Below are 15,110 nucleotides of genomic sequence, written 5' to 3'. Positions count from 1 at the left end.
TTTGTGTAGCTCACTGATTTCAGCAGCTATTTCTGATTTACATTACCCTAAAAGGAAAATCAGAGCCCTCAGTTTCTCACCTTCCTGCTTCAAGTTCTGCAGAGCCAAATTATGTCCTTGTTGTTCCTTGTGTCACCAAAAGCTTTCAACAAATTTACACATTTCTAAGCTAAGTGAAATGTAAAAAAAACCCAATTCTCTCAATAATAAGGAAAACAAAATACAATCCACGTCTCACTTCAGGCAAATTCCTTGGCTGGTGTCAGTCAGTGAGGCTCCATCCAAATCAATGGAGTTCACTAATGTACAGCTTTCTCTACAGGGCTGTCTCTCGGCTTTGCTGGCTCTTCAAATCTCACAGCAGAAGGAGAAAAGGCATTTAACAGGTTTTAAATCACCCTGCCCAAATCAGTAACTGTGAAATGCCTAATACCTGCCCGGAGCAGATCACTAGGAATGGCTGGAATCCAGCACATGTTTCAAAGGGAACCATACTAAGAAGATGGTCCAGGAAGAAGGAAAGAACCACCAAACACATTTCTTACCTTTTCTCACAACGTTTTCCACACCTGTGAACTCCCAGTTCCAGGTGGATCCTTGATATAATGCAACATAATTATTGATTACTCCCAGCTCCTCAGACTATTTTCAGAGAGACACTGGGGACAGTTCTCTGCCGATTTCCAGAGACAAAATTAATACTAATGAAGCAACAGAACAAAACAAGAGAAGGGTGAGTGAGGCCCATGGGCTAAAGACAAGTGTGTTTGCTCCACCATGGCCTGTGCGGAGATACAGAGACAGGGATGTTTATGTGCAGGAGGGACCTTGCCTGTCAACAGTACACACAGTGAATCAATTCAATATTGCTGCTGCTACGAAGCAAGTCCTATCCATCCTCTTGTACTTGAGAACTTGTATTTTTCCTTCTTTTTCCTTAGAACTACAATGAAAGTTATAAAGGATGAAAATGTCCTTGTTCCTCTCTTTGCCAAAACAAGCGATAAACAGAGAACGAACCCATCCAGCACAATGAGCTGATTCTCCTTTCCATTACACAGCTTCAAATCAATCAGAGCTTGAATAAATCAGGCAAACACAATGCAAGTGAGAAGATGACATGAAACATCTCCGTAGTCTCCATTCAACGTCGGGTCATACTCTAATTTTGTCACATCTCCAATTGTATTTAATAACGTTATTCAATAATTACATTTCTGCAGTAACTCTGCCTTTTGCCATTCTCATTCTGTCACCACTTTCTGTAAGGCAGCATACACATTCATAAAACTCAATGTTGACATGCAAATAAATGATCGAAAGAGACTGAAGTCTCTATTTGTCTGTCCTAGAAATTGTCACGAACTAAAAATACCCAAAACTTTAGAACGCAGATTTCATGGGATTGCTGAACTCTACTGTTTCAACAAGTAAAACTCTGCCATTACTTCAAAATACTTTTACACTGATTTCATCTTCTCCAAGGAATATTCCCAAGAGAAGGAATAACCAGGCAGTTGTACAGACTGGAGAGCTGGTCACATTGTCTGGGGGTGACAACTGAACCCAAGGGAACATAACATTAAATATAATACCTTTCATTATAAAACAAGGTGGGAGAAATGCAACAAATTATTCCTTACAGACAATTTGTTGCCTAATGGCCTGAAGCGATACCAAGGGCTGTTAGAGCTGATAAGACAGTCCTTAACCGTAGTAACAATCTATATACCAGGATTAATGCTATCATAAAGTTCAAGCAATGGTTTCTAACTCCAAATATCGGCAGAAGCAACCAATTTACCATCTCTTAGAAAGCAGAATATCTTACATTAAGTAAATCATAATTCAAAAGCAAAGGGGCGGGGGGGGGGGGGGGGGTAGGTAAAAACTCCTGCCCTCCAAATGAATAGGTTTCACTTATTAAAGAACGTGTGTTTGAAAATACGTAATTATATGTCAGGAAACAGAACATGAAGCGATACACTGAAAACACCTTTCTGCTCCTTTCTCCCAGGTTGCGTCAGCGTTCAGACAGCATTTTAAGGTTGATGCACGTGGCTTAGCAGACACAGAAGAATAAGCCTGCTTTTAGGAGGCAAATGCCTGGCAGTATGTGCTTGGTCACAAAGGCACATGAAATGACTGGAGATCTTCCAGTAGCAGCTGATATTTTGTCTAATAACCGACCAACAAGGGCAGTCCGAAAAATACATCCTCTGCAATGGTGTATTACATCCTCTTCAAAGCTTCAATGGACAGTCCAAACCTCTTGAAAGACAAAGTATGAAAGCCTGAAGGTTGACAGTAAGAGTCAAAATAAGCCACACTCAGTCCTAATAAATGCTGCGTACCATTCAAAGCTTTTAAAAAACTCCACTGGGGTGCCAAATCCCACAAGAGCAAGCTATCTCATTAAATTTTTAACATTAAACTTCTGGACTGGAAAAAACTCGGTAATCATTTATCTTTTCAAGTCATCTACTGCATTTGAGTTTCCAGATGGGTCTAGAGCAGATGCAAGTTCAGGCGCAGTAAGGGCTGGATTCCTATTAGAACAGCTTGATTTTTTCTTATGAAGGATCAAAACCAGGTTAATTAATATTAGAACAATCTTTTAAGTTCTCCCATGCAGTAAGAACTTTGAAATGAAAGCACAACACGCTTCAATTAGCACATCTGAATATTTTGTATCTTTGCTTGCACTGGAGAACAAGGGAGAGGGAGTTGGCAGCTGTTGCACCATTTGATTTTATCCCCATTGCCTTCTTGGACAGGGCTGGCGCTGGTGTCTGTCCATGTTCAGGGCTTCTATGTACTGCTGGGATATTAAAAAAAAAAAAAAGAAAAAAAAAACAACAAAGCCACAACCAGCATCAGTGGGTTTTTTTTTTTCCCTTTGCTATTCTAAGTTAAAAAACCACATTTTAAGTAGAAAGCTTTCGGAATACATACCGACCTTTTGGCATTTCAACACCTTGTGTATCATCTTGCTTCTTTCTTCTTATTAAGTGGCTACATTAGTCTTGCAAACTAGCAATGGATGTGGAAGTATTTATTATTGGATATATTTTCCGTACAGATCATCAAAGGATGGTGAAAATTGTCTGTGTGCAGAGAGGGTGAAAGAGAAATGTAATTACTCCTGCTTGATCTGTTCATTTCAGAAGTTGGACACAAGTCATTGCCATGACATTTTCATTTTCCTGGATACACGACCAGATTCTAATCTCATTTGTGCTGGTGTAACTGCAGGAGGATCAGTGAGCTTTTCCCCCCTGTTTACATTATGGTAAGTAACAGCAGGAATCAGGCCTGTAACCCTTGATCGTTCATTCTGGTTCCCCTCTTGCATGTAACAGTAGTGTCAAAAAGATTTTGGAAACCTGTCAATCTCTGCTAAGAGATAAAATCTTGATTAATAAAAATAATTTGAAGCTGAATTTGTTCTATTGGAAAGAGAGGTCATTGGCACTACAGTGTCAAGAAGCCAATATTTTTCAAACACATGGTATTCTTAGGGGAAATCAAAGCAAAGTCTGCACAGAGACTCCTGCCAAGTGAGCTAACAACTCCATTTAACAAAACAAAACCATCCTGATGCTTAGAAGAACTCTTTCCTTAACAAATAAAAATCAAAGCAAAATGCAGACCAAAGTAAAATTACTTCCATGATCAAATCAGAAGCTAAAGACCAAACCGCGCGTGCTGAGGGAAGGGGAGCGTGTGGGAGTTTTGCTTTTAACAAGCAAAAAGACTAATGGAAATGATCAACATTCAGTTCAACACGAAAATTCAGTTATCTGAGCTTCTGTTCAGCTGTTCCGCGATTCACCAAGAAGTTGCTTAACAGATTTGAGTCTACAGCTCTGCTCAAACTGCGAAAGTCAAGAGAAAGACTCTGTAGGAGTTGAGATGATCTTACTCAGCCTGACTGTCCCTTTATTTGAATGTTTTTTCTATCCGTGCACTTTCTCCGACACCAGTGGTTTGGGTTAGACTATTCCAGCTAGCTCATCTGGCAGCAGCCAAGGATTCCATGCAAGGCTTGCAATAATCGGGTTACTCCACCTGTACGTGCAGATCTGCAAAACATCCCTGGGCTTGGCCACTGCCATTTCTGACACTTTTCAAAAACAAAACCGACCCATAGAGGGCATTCCCGGACAGAGATGAGCATGCTTTTGGGGATGCTAAATATCCTTTCCACAGAATCACAGAATGGTAGGGGTTGGAGGAACCCTTTGGAGATCCATCTAGTCCAACCTCCTGCCAGAGCAGGGTCACCCAGAGCAGGTGGCACAGGAATACACCCAGGCAGGTTTTGAATATCTCCAGAGAAGGAGACTCCACCACCTCTCTGGGCAGCCTGTGCCAGTGCTCTGCCACCCTCACAGTAAAGAAGTTTTTCCTCCTGTTGAGATGGAATTTCCCGTGTTCCAGCTTGTGCCTGTTGCCCCTTGTCCTGTCACTGGGCACCACTGAGAAGAGTCTGGCCCCATCCTCTTGACACCCGCCCTTCAGATATTGATGAGATCCCCTCTCAGTCTTCTTGTCTCCAGGCCAAACGGACTCAGGTCTCTCAGCCTCCACCTCTGACTAGTCACGCTTTTACACCAGCACAAAGCACAGATAACAAGGCGGTGAAGTATCCTCCAGTTAACAGATACATGTATGTACTACACTCCTTGTTAGTTTTTAACTTGTGATAAATTTCGCGGAGATACAGACACTTTTGCTCCAAGTTTTACCTTGGAGGAACCACGCCAGGGCTCCAACAGACGCACTGCAGTGTCGGCGAGGGGCACCTCCAGCTAAACTGGGAGAGCAGCTCTGGTATTCTGAATTCTGAGATAGAAACATAAAATGGCTTTGCATCAAGTTTTCCTTATTCAAGTTACTAGATGCTACGCCTAAGAAATAAAAAAAGAAGTCAAGATTCATTCTGTGATTCCATGAAGATGTGCTTCTACAGATACGAGTATGCGTATCTGTTGCAGATAACTAACTAGCTACATGACAATATGCATTGGAGATGAAACCAAAGCAAATGCCAGCATGATATATTGTGTCAGTAACATCAAAGGAGAAGGGGAGGGGAAGTGAGTGTGAAAATCAAACAGAGTGCTTGGGAAAGAAAGCTAATTTTGAGTTTGATGTGCACGAGTGACACTCATTAAAAATTGACGAGTGCATGTGAGAGGATGCCACCTGGGATTATGCAACTGCTAATTAACATTTAACACCATTTTCTAACCTTATAAAATATTCTTAGCCTGCTGAAGGCTTCTTCATAACAAGCACAATGAAAAAAAAAAAACCACCACAAAAACCACGCAGCACCTAGCAACAGCAAATCGAATGGGAAAACTTTAGGAACTTTTTAAAGCAGCACAGGAGACACGAAGGGCTTGTTTAAAGGGACACGGCCGAGGCAAGCGCCATGTATCAACAGGTGATTATCTGTGCCCCTGCCTCTGCTCTTTCCCAGTTGCAGGCACTTGGCTAAGCCCAGGAAAGGGACAAAGGAGCAAAGGGACACGGCTCTGGTTACAGGGACCGTCGGGGGAACGTGCCTCCTAGTGCGAACAGACCTCGGTCCTGCCAGGCTCCCCCCGTCCTGCTGCCTTCACAGAGGCGCTGATGCTCCTGCCCGTAGGATTCACTGGATCTTCAGCAAATCACAGAAACATTTAGGGTGGAAAAGATCATCGAGTCCAACTGTAAATCTAACATTGCCAAGTCCACCACTAAACCACATCTCTGAGCGCCATGTCTACACATCTTCAAAATACCTCCAGCAAATATTAATATTAAATTAATATCAAATCCAGCCCATATGAATATTAAATAGTTTCTAGCACAGCACCCGATTTCACCCTGAATGACACCTTCCTACTTACTGTAAGCCACGACTGAGAGCATTACGTGAGGTCTCACCCTTGTGATTTAGCATGAACCTTGCAATAGCTGCTAATTTCCCCCAAAAACCTGTCTCCTGGATACACGCCACTACCCAACAGCCAAGTCTTGGTTTCTAGTCCTTTTTGTAACAGTGGGCAGAGGAAATGCGGACCCCAAGGCACCCAGCACATGTCCTTGCTGTAAATTCACATGGCTTCGGGGTCCCAAAACAGTAATTCTGAGAAGCTGTGTAGGAAGTACTGGAGAAAAGAGCAGAACATCTGAAAAGAACAGGAGAAACTAAAGGAGAAAGTAAGAGATCAAGTGGACAGAAAGCAGATGAGATGACAACAAGACCTGAGCCTGGTGGAAGGGATCCTTGTAGTGAGATGAAAGGGACACATTTGCTGATTCAGCACGAAGTTTAAGGAGCCTGGGAACTTGCACTTCAGAGCATTTAAAAAAACGTAAGCCCAAAGCAACAAAGTTTATAGATTACATTTGGGTTCGGCTCTTTATGCTGTGTGTTTACATTGTGCTTTTTATAGTTTCAACAAAGAAGGGAGACCAGACGGACAAACCCAAACAGAGCTTGCTTTTACAGGGCCCAAGGCAGAGGCATCCCAGCAGATCTCCCCGCGGTAAGGACAATATGGTTCTTCGCAGCTAGGAGACATTTGTATAAACCCAGGAGCCTTCCAGACTTCTATGTGCCTCAGAGAGAAAGTGTTTTTGTAAAAGATAAACATCTAATGCGGTATGTGTACACTGTAACTTTATGAAAGAAGATGGCCCCATGATAGCTTCGATATGGCCCTAGCCGCACAATACTGACATATTTAGATAGATTTTAATTAATACATTGGTATTCATAGAGCACGCCCAGGAGGATTCTTGTGTCTTTCTTCACATGCTTCCAGATGAACTTGCTAATTGAATGGTTAAATGCTTTCCACTGAGGCAAGATAGAGATTCTCCCTCTTTTCACTGAGAAAAGAGAATGGGATTAACTTTTACAAATAATTCTTCACCACAACCAAAATCCTTTAAAACAGAGTAACACCTCCAGCACTTTCAGATGTGTTGCAATTTACCCATGTTCCTTAAGCTTCGTGGAATCCAACAGCTATTGACGTAATGCAATTTATCCATACCCAAAAAGATGTGACGTGTTGCCTTGCAGTTCTCGGCTATAATCAATGGCTACTACGGTACTTCTGTCCTGGGTGATGGATAACAAGAACAACACGCATTCAGCAAAGACTGAGGATACGGAAAATTACACAGGATGTTTCTCTAAAGGAGATGGTGAAAGAGGGAAGAAAAGGGGGCGAGCCACATTAAAGACCAAGAGCAAGAGAAGAGAGGTGGGGGGCAAGTAACATCAGATATTGGCTCGGCAGACATGGTGCTGAAGCAAAGCAGGAAACAGGAAGAAAACTGTTGTTTAAATAAAAGGAGATTTGTTTATTCTTGCAGAATTTGAAGCGGTGCACTTCCAGATGTTCTGCTTGGGACTGTCCACGCTTCCACCTGCAGCTCCTGCCCTTTTGCTTTGAAGGGGCAGCGTCAGGAGTTACGAGAGCAGGACATCATTGCACATCCAAAACGAAAGGTTACAACCTGTATAAACCGCACAGCAGATAGAGTCTCTAAACAGAAGATGAAAGAGATGTCAACATACAAAAGAAGGATGCCTAGGATACGTATTCTCTCTGTAAATAGGAATATTTTCCTTTTATGGGCCCAATTCAAAAAATCCCCCGCTGTATTACAGTAAATCAGTTCCTGGACTAAATGAGTGCGCTCAGTCAGAGCCAGGGCAGGGCTGTGCTTCATGACCAGCACCCGCAGGCATTGCTGAGCATGCCTGCACCCCAGCTTGGACTTACACATCCCAGATACTACACTGGCTTCCTCCTTAGGAATGGCAAAACCTAAGTTGAGAAAACGTAGGGAATGAAGTTTAGAGATTTCTTTTTTCTTAGAATTTTTTTATTACCATTACACACCATTGTTTCAAAAATTTAAAAAAGGAATGGCCTTTCCTGAAGCGGTTCCTGTTTAAAATGTAAAAATACATTTTCACATAAAGAGGTACTTATTTTTCAGACAACCCAGAGAGATAAAGCTTACTGATTGCTATGAACTGTCATCTTCATAGGAAAACGGGGAAAAAAAAAAAAAAAAGAGATCAAACACTGACTTTAAAATCTGCCCAAAGCTTCTAACCCTTAAGCTAATAAAAGAAAAACAGTAAATCGGCTTTAAAAGTATACTACCCAAAACTTTATATTCCTAGAAGAGCACGTATTTGAAAATTATTACACTGAAAATATGAAGAAAAAAAAAAATAAAGACCCTATCTTATATGCCAGAAGAAAATAGAGCAATTAAAAAAAAAAAAAAAGAAGAAAGAAACTGACTTGAAAAGCCTAATTCAAAGAATGGGGGAGCAGGTTATTTTGATTGCCGGTATGCAAATGAGGAAGGATATACATAAATGGCACACAGCGGTGTGATGTTATTTTTCTAAACTCCTGCGAGAGCTTCCCAATACATGAATTTTCTGTTTATATCAAAGTATCATTTCAGGGTTTTTGTTATTTCTTTCTTTATTTTCCAAGCATTGGAGTTTAGAAAGACATCGACAGTGAAATTTGGGGCGTACTTAGAGCAGGTGGCTTGTTTTGTTTAAGATTATCGTCAACAATTGATCATATAACAGATGCTCGTATTTGTCCATACTTCCTTTATGTGTATGTTTCTGTCTGTACCCAGAGGCAAACCAAAACCCCAAGACTTGGAGTAGATTTTCTGTAACAAAATGCCGATTACTTGGGTCCACCACGTTCGCCAACTGCTTTAAGGGGCACCAAATCCAAGGTATCTCGGATTAATTAATTCAGAGAGCTACAACTGCACAGGCAAAAACAGGATCAGATCCGCAACCAGGAGAGAAATGGTAACGTGGATTTACTGTATTCCACAGGAAACCAGAAAAATCACATTCACTGGGAAAAAACCCTTTTCACTAACTCTGGACAGGCATCCAGGCTCATATTGCTTCCCGTCAGATTTACCCTTGGATTATTTGCAGTTGACAACAACACAACAGTTTGTTGGGAATTTCCATTCTAATTTGGTAAATGTGAATCTGAGCAAGTCTCCAGCTGTGCTGAATGAAAACTCATATGATTTGTCCAGCAAACTTAAACAATGAGGAAGTTTTGGTACTGGAAGGTTTTAAAAAGTTACAGTCATTACTGTAGGACATTTCTTGATGGAGTTCCTGTCTAAAACCAGCATTCCCCAAAGGAGAACTAATTTGAATTATTAACTCTTCAAGAAGAAAATGTAAGGAAGAGTAGATGCCTTTAGATGTAGATGTAGTAGATGTGACTCCCTTCTACCTCCCAAAGCTACAGTAACACCAAAATCAAAACGTGAATTTATAAGTAGCAGGTTATATAAAACTGCGAAGGAAACAAAGTTTTTCTTAATTTTTACACAGAAGCTACAGCCAATAAAGCCTAAGTGCCTTGTACAAAAACACATACTACCTATGAAGCAGCAGGGATAAATTTCATTTTCCTTCCAATCGCTGTGCCTTAAAATCTCCCTTAGATTTAGGACTAGTATGGTAAAAAGGAGCGCAAGAGTTTAAACTCCCCCTGCTTTCCCTTCTTTACCAACAAAAAAAGTAAGCTTGACATTTGCCAATGCCAAAGGACCCTTACTACCGTTCCATTCAACTTTTTACGGTCATAAACTTTGTTGCAAGCTGAGGAAAGGCAAAATTGTTCTCCATTTGTATTTTGTGTAAGAAAACAAAGCACGTACACACACACACACACACACGTGCCATCGATACCCAGCGGTGACGAATGCCACACAGCCCCTGAAACCAAGTATGGGTCGCCTTAAAGTTTGCTTACGAGGTCTTACCCACCCTTGATTTCGGGAGCCATGGGGGCGGCTTTGGTGGAGCTGCCGCATCTCTGCGGAGCCCAGCGCCGGGCGAAGATGATGAGCGTGACATCTGTCTGCACCGAGTCCTTATGGATTGATTATAAAACAAAGGGGTTTTGGCCAAGAAACACATATGCCTGATCTAATGACTTATATTTCCCGCACAACATTCCTCTTACATCATTTGTACTGTCTCCGCTGCACTTTACTGGGACTAATAAACATTCCACGCTTACTCTGCAATGTATTTTCTCCCTGCTAGACAGCCTACTTGCTATTAGCATGTAAACTGCACACTTGCCAGTCAGGCTAACCTCATCAATCTCCTCCAAGGCAGAGGAGCTCATACCTTCTTACAATATTTCTGGGATTGCACTTTTAAGTTATTCATCCATTTATTTGAAAAAAAAAAAAGAAAAAAAAGAAAAAAAAACCTCAAAGATTTCATCTCTGGACTTCAAAAATAGGACATATTAATGGAAAGAAAAAGGATCACTTGAGTTATTTTTAAACTCACACTTGAATTTTTTAACACAGAGGAATCCATTTTTGCGTTTCCCAGAAGAATATATTACAATTTCATCCTGCTTTGAATTAAGAAAGCAGAATGAAGGAATTAAGATTTTTAAAGTAACTATCAAACCATGCCTGGGATTTCTGTGTTTATGCTCCCTCTCAATAATGACGAGCAACTCACCCCCTGAGGAGCAAAATAAATTAAGCGTGTACCACATTAAAACAGCTTCTTATTCCAGGGCTGACTTCAATATTCCGGCGTGCCCCCGCACTGCTTGGAGAAGACGATCTCCTCGACGCCTTGAAGAACAGGGCTCTCGCCACACGCTGCCAGCGTGCCCCGCGGGACAGGCAGGCTCTGCCGGGAGGAGCTTACAGTTGAAAGAAGACAAGGAAAGAGGGTACCCAAAGTGTCCCTGATGATCCCAGTCTGACCTGGTTCAGCATCCTGGCTGGCTGATGTCCGGGAACTGGCCCAGGTTGCCCAGAGAAGCCATGGCTGTCCCATCCCTGGAGGGGTTCAAGGCCAGGTTGGACGGGGCTTGGAGCAACCTGGTCTGGTGGGAGGTGTCCCTGCCCAGGGCAGGGGGGTGGCACTGGATGGGCTTTAAGGTCCCTTCCAACCCAAACCATCCTATGATTCTATTAAATCAGCACATCAGGAATTCATATTCTCTTGGGATTTCCCAAGACAAAAATTGCACCTGGGCCACAGGACAGAACCGTTGCTGACTGGCACAGGATTTGTCCGGTCCTTCTGAATTCATTTGGAGATTTCTGGGCACCACACACTGTAAAACTGAGTTCCCTCATTTTGTGTTGCTTGAAAAAGTAATCTTCGCTTTCTCTAAAAAGGAAGCACGGGTAGCTTTGTTTTGCAGTAAGAAGAGAAAGGCAGAGAAAGATTACGAGCCTCACTCAAGACTGTACTGGAAAACCACCACAATAATAAACAGACCTTTTTAAATTTCACCTCTGATATTTTAGAACCAATTCCTGAATTCCTCTGGAGGGTTTGTGAATGAAGAATTTCAATGTGTTGCCTGTGCCTGAATTAACATGAGACTTCATTAAACAGAAGTAAACCCGAAACCTGAAAGATTAGACCTCAAAGTGCAAAACCGTTTGCCATTTCAGAAGCTCCGTTCTGCAGCGGCGCTGCTTCCTAGCAAAGCTTTTCCAGATGATACTTCACAAACTGAACATTGCTCATAATGTGAACAAAAGCTTTCGCTAGTAGGAGGGTGGAAAAAAAGCATCCGCATTATTTCATTCTGAAGAGTGGCTGTTGTACAGCAATTACTTTGCATAAAATCTTTCATAATGAATTAAGAACACCGAGTTAGCGCACCAGCCAGTCTGACATAGCAGGCAATCCATCACAGAAATGATTCATAAATTAAATCATCCCCAACTAAGGCCTTCACATATCACCGTATAATAGCTCCTAAGGAGTCATTATGGGTATTCTGTCAATAATGCATAAACTTCATGACCCTTTTAACTCCTCCCGCCCCTCAGATCCAAACCGTAATAGCCCATCACTCCTTCCCCCCGTCCGCGATTGCTGCGCGCCGTGTTCTCACCCCCACGGAAGTCAATGAGAGTGCTGGCGTTGACCTCCCGCAACAGAAACTCTCCTTCCCCTCGCCTTAATTTTAACAAAGAAAGATACTCAAAGCCGGCAGTCCTGCCAGGGCTGAAGCTGCACGCAGAGGACATGGAGAAACAAAGGAAATTAAGGATGAAATACCCCAAGCTCTGCCCAAACCATCATCGGTGTGATACACAACACGCATACAGAGCTGGGCTTGTTCAGTTTAACCGCTAATGATTTTATTAATCCTTCTCAATTTCCTGCTTTCACATCATGGTTTCATATGCAATTGCAACAATAAGAATTGATTCAGCCAGACAAGAAAGTCCCATTCAACATGGCTTATGTGACTTGCTGGTTTTCTGATATATTCCACCGTAGTACCACAATTACCAGCCTGAAACGACGAATTATCCGCTCAATGCCAGCACTGCCAAGGTGAAACCAGCGGGAAGGCACCTCCCGTAGCATACGGGACCAAGGAAGCATGTCAGCAGTTAGCACCAAGGAAAGGTGCTTTTCAAGTGGAGTGTTTTATGTCAAGAAGTAAGCAAAATTGTAACTTCAGATCTGAAATATATTGGTTAGGGAATAGAATAATTGAATGTGAAATTCTGAGACTGACACCTCACAGCCCTTGTTTAAGACAAGCTAGTTTGCAGAGTTTTCTTTTGGTAGAAGAAATACTACAGCCAAATCCAGAAATTAGTGTATTACTACTAAACAATAGTGTAACAGGTTATACTTTTATTAGTTTAAGGACTACTTCACAGAAAGAAACTGTGTTCTTTCTTGTAAGAACTTGAATAAGTTAAGAAACCTGTTTTGTTACGTACAAGAAACCTTCCTGCAACTTGGTAAGAAAAAACACAAAAGCAATGGTGCAAATACCACAGGGTTTTTGCTTGGAATGAAGATTTATGAAAAGAAAAATTTCCCTTTTTAGCACAACGTATGTACAAGCGAATTTGCACTTGTGATAAAACCCCTGCCCAAAAATACTGAGCAGTTTGGAGGTCTATTTGAAATAAACTTAAACTAGAATTCCGAGTTTACACGCGGATGCCCTTTACTATGTAGCATAGCGTAAATCAGTGTAATCTGCAGCCGCATACCTCTAGGAAACCAGACTAAAATACAGCCTGCCTCATTACTGTAGCTTTTGCAATTTCATTGCTATTCATCTTACACCTTGCAGAGTTCACTCGCGGATCAGTCACATCAATTACTGCTTTACGCTACGAGGCTCTGATATTACCTAAGGAAAGCTCTGCACATCCACATTCAAAGGCTGCCAAGGTGCAGTCGTGACTTAAACATTATCATTTAGTTTTCACACACAACAAGGAAACCTATCATTGTGAAAATGGGTAATCAGCCAAATAATCTTGCATCCACTTCAATTACAGGTCTGCAGTATACAGTTCTAACAACTGAGTGAAAGTGTATTTTTTTTTTTCCAGCAGTAAATATTATTTGTAGTTTACTGGAATTTTCAAGGGGGGAAAAAAAAAAAAAAAAAAAAGAAAAGAATGAGAATGAAATGAAGAATACATAAACCGCAAGGAACCACACATGCTGGGGTTTCTTTCCAGCATTACTCTTTGGGATGGTTCAGATATTTCTCTTTCAGGGATTTTATGCATGGTAAGCAGTAACAGCAACCAGAAATATTTTCATTGCACCAGCCTTCTGGATCCACTGGGATAAATCACCTCTTATAATAGTAGCACCAAATACTTCATGTCATTTTAAACCTCTGGATGCCTAAACCCATCCTTTACTTCTCTAGTAATTACTTTTTTAGAAAAAAAAGAAATATTACCTGCTTGACAATTTAAGCCAGCGCTGACACATTAATCTTTCTCTTCAGGTAGTGTCTCAGACGGAGCTTCCCTCCTACCCGCGAAGGCCTGGCTTGGGGAGACAGCGACGGGGGAGGCAGCCGGACACTATTCTCGGTCTGACGCTGGGGAAGGTCAGAGAAACGACTACTCACATTGCTTTAGCATTTTAACAGTCGGTAGATTTGGTACAACCACTTAATAATTTTTTTTCTACCACTTCGCAAGGCAGAAGGACTCAAATAGAAGTTTATTGACATTTCTCCTGTGCCGTTTCCATACCTGAACACCACAAGCCTTGAATTCTCCCACGGCTACTAACTGTATTTGTGCTGAGGCTGTCCCTGATGCTTTCTCTCTTTTGCATATATAAACACATTTTCCACAGGATATGTAATATCCTGAAACCCTTCCACTGCTCTAATGAAAGGTGTCCCTGCCTGGGGCAGGGCGGTTGGAACTAGACGATCTTTAAGGTCCCTTTCAACCCAAACTATTTTATGACTCTATGATCATTTCCACCCGCAGCATTTCCGAGAATTGTGACTTTTTCAACTCCTCTAATTCCCATTAAAAACCAAGCTAGGTTTCTATCGCTGTGACAGACATCAAGCATAAGCTGCCGTTGAACCACAGGACACACGAATGGGACAGTCGCGCTGGCACAGTGTCAACAGTGGGTGCGCCAGGGACGCATCCTCAAGCGGCGTAAACATCAAGGGAACCTCGACAAATGCAGCCTGGAGGATTTACGGGAGCTGAGTATCTTCCCAGTGTTACACAGCGACGTGACAAACAAGGACACAGCGTTGGCTTCAGCTCTCCCACAGGACACTTAGACCAGCACCACAGTTCAAGCGAGTTTGTGTGCTCCCTAGGACGCTAATTTTACAGCCGACACAGCTGCACAGGCACCAACGTCTCTTAATTGCCGCTCTTTGACTACACCAAGCTGGTGGCAGAGTATGTAATCAACAACTTTTTAGGATCATAAGTGGTGGGAGAAGCAGCCAGGAAGATGGCCATGCTTCAGGGGGAGCAGGTTTGGGAGGGAAGGTTTTTGTTGTTGTTCTCTGTGTGTTTTTTAATATACAAATATCTGGACATGGAATCTCACTCATATTTTATAGCCTCACAGCTCTACACTCCTGGCTACTCTTAGGCTACCATCACCTCCTTGTCACCTGCCACTCAGCAGGGACTGGCCGGGTTTGAATGGTAACCGCTGGAACTTGCATTGCATGGCGCGATGCAGCAAGACTGAACACGAGAACTAA

General features: G+C 42.1%; 1 protein-coding gene across 9 annotated transcripts in view; it reads right to left on the bottom strand.

Moving 5' to 3' along the window:
• LOC134517069 (multiple epidermal growth factor-like domains protein 6) overlaps positions 1–15,110 on the bottom strand; it is a 213,835-nt gene that overhangs the window by 122,437 nt on the left and 76,288 nt on the right. The window contains exon 1 of one of the 9 annotated variants that reach the window (XM_063338174.1): positions 13,815–13,895. The exons of the other annotated variants lie outside the window; for them this stretch is intronic. The gene's annotated coding sequence lies outside the window, so the exon portion shown is untranslated. Of the gene's footprint in view, positions 1–13,814; positions 13,896–15,110 lie in introns of those variants that run through there. 9 annotated transcript variants of the gene reach the window in all.

Source organism: Chroicocephalus ridibundus, chromosome 6 (genome assembly GCF_963924245.1).
Source record: "Chroicocephalus ridibundus chromosome 6, bChrRid1.1, whole genome shotgun sequence".
Taxonomy (NCBI): Eukaryota; Metazoa; Chordata; class Aves; order Charadriiformes; family Laridae; genus Chroicocephalus; species Chroicocephalus ridibundus.
Note: the sequence above shows the minus strand (reverse complement) of the source record. Positions and strands in the feature narration are given on the sequence as shown.